At 34.9% G+C, this 2,515-nt stretch overlaps 1 non-coding gene across 1 annotated transcript; it reads left to right on the top strand.

Moving 5' to 3' along the window:
* Positions 1-1,893: 1,893 nt before the first annotated feature.
* Positions 1,894-1,966, top strand: TRNAV-CAC (transfer RNA valine (anticodon CAC)). The gene has a single exon. It is a non-coding gene; the product is annotated as a tRNA-Val (tRNA).
* Positions 1,967-2,515: the final 549 nt, after the last annotated feature.

Raw genomic sequence — 2,515 nt, forward strand, 5'->3', positions numbered from 1 at the left:
ATGAAATATTGATCGACCCTTCCCGTTAATGAAACCTGAATCATATTCCAGTAAAATCACATACCCTCGAACTGACAGTTTCAATTTCAACGATCCTCTCGCATGCACGAGGAATTTCGAAAAAATCATTTCATCCAATATTTCCTGGGCGTGTATCTTATCCAAAGCGTCTATTTTAATTATACACTCCATGCATTTATTTACCTTAATCAATTCCTCTCTATCATACGTTACAGATCATAATTCTCTTTAGAAATTTTAAGACCTCGCGCCGTTTAGAGTACACAAACACGCAATTCAACAAGTTTCAAATTCTGAAGGATCACTTTCAACTAAACCATCTTCAAAATCGAATTCATTAGATATTCGGTCCCAAGCTGAATAAATGTAAATTGGCTCAGAATAACAATGGACTAACTACTAATTCTAAATTCTCCAGAAAAGAAGCTGTAAAATTAAACATTTCAATATTAAATACTAATATTCAAATCTCATTAATAATCTTAATTATTGATATAATGAATCATTTTAATCATATGAATTACTATTAATCATTACGATTAACAATCGTAATCTTAGTTAATCCAACAACATCTCAGAAATAAGAGCTGGACCGCTATTATTCCAAGCCACTCAATTATCGATCGTATCAAAGAAAAAGTAGCTCGTCGATTATTTGTTCGGACCGTAAAATGTAAACCGGCCATAAAAGAAACGCGAAATAAAATCAAACGGCCGGTTCATGGAATGGAATAGGCGTTAATCCGTTCCGTTCGCACGCGTGCCCCGCTAGAGCACGAATTACACGGCGCGCTGCATTCTGACCGCGTGCGCGCCGGCGGAATGGAGATAGAGGTGGCAAGAGTGCACTTTCTCCCCGGGTAAAAGTAAAAGTTTCGCCGGCGACAACACGATGCAGCAATATGTCTAGCCGCGAGAACCCACGGCTTTCTATTATTGCGAGAGAACGTCAACCTCTGCGTCGTAGCTTTTCGTCGCTCCGGCTCTCAATTACGTTCAAATCAGCACGATTTTACGCTACCCGCGATTACGCCGCCATGCTAATTTCCGAGATGCTGCGAAAGCCTATCTTTTGCAACCTGACCATCTTGCATGACAATTCCCGCCGCTGTTTGAAACGGAAGGACCGGGACAGAGATACACTGTTATTATTACGCTTAATCCTTTACACACTAATTAATTTGTGGCATTTTCCTTGCAGTAATTTTCTGCTGTTTGTTAGGTACAATTGAACTTCAGTTAACTGATTGTGGATTTCTATTTGTCGCGATCTGGATAATTAATAGTTTGAGTTAAATTTCTGAAATTAGTTATTTGGTTTGTCCGATTGTATCCCAAAACATATACAATCAAATTTTACGAATGTGGGTTGAAAAATCTCTTTTCAAATTATATTTATTGCGACTGTTAGTCGCCTGATTAAATCGGATAATCGAGGTTTTTCTATGGTTTTGAAATGTTGTTCAGAGGACAGTTCATCGATAAGAAGCGAAACGAAGAATTTTGTTTTCTTCATTATATTAAAGATAGATTAACGCAGTTAATTAACGACTTACAAATCTTCGCTAAAGATCAGATTATTGTGTGTAAAATTTCAGTTACAATGTCATTATAAATTAGATTCCACTGCGTATGTTTGTTACAGCAGCATCTGCAGTTTTTTGGGGAGGTAATAATAACTGAGGGATCTATGAAGAACATAAAAAGTGACGATTAGTATAAACTGATAAATAAATAAATTCTGATCAGTCAATATCTTATCTTAACTATATACTGCAAGATATTTTCTTACAATTAGTTATTATATACTTTTCTTGATGAATAAATTAAGATATGGTAATTTCAATTATAAGGAAAAAGTTAGTTTTCAACGTTTCCGTAGTGTAGTGGTTATCACGTGTGCTTCACACGCACAAGGTCCCCGGTTCGATCCCGGGCGGAAACATTTCTTTTTTCTCCACACCAACAATTCTCAAATTTTTTAAAAAAATTGAGAATTGTAATAAAACTTTTTAAAAGAAACTGGTCATTATTATCATAAGTTTCATATATTCACCATTTGTAATTAAAATTAAGTACCAATGTATTTAATTCGAAGAATCTAAATATTTGCAAATATCATAAACACGTGTAGAACCTATAATCTTATATCTAAGAAACAGAAAACATCTATTTCACCATACACGATATTACCTGCTACACATTAATTACTCCATCAAATTACTCGTTAATAATTTCGCACAAAATCGTTACGCCGATGGTCCAAACTAAATCAGAGTAACAGTTCTTCTACTAAATCCAATTAATAATGGATCAATGACTTACACTGAAAACACTATATTACAACAAAACGAAAAGAAACTGTGGCGTGAATAATTTCTTCTCTCCACATACAGGGTGCCTACCACTTTATATAAATTGGAAACAAATTGACGCAACATTGACATCTCCTCGGCACTTAAAATTTTAAAAATTCGTTTATATCATCGTGTTG

This window comes from Nomia melanderi, chromosome 4, assembly GCF_051020985.1.
Source record: "Nomia melanderi isolate GNS246 chromosome 4, iyNomMela1, whole genome shotgun sequence".
In the NCBI taxonomy this organism is placed as follows: domain Eukaryota; kingdom Metazoa; phylum Arthropoda; class Insecta; order Hymenoptera; family Halictidae; genus Nomia; species Nomia melanderi.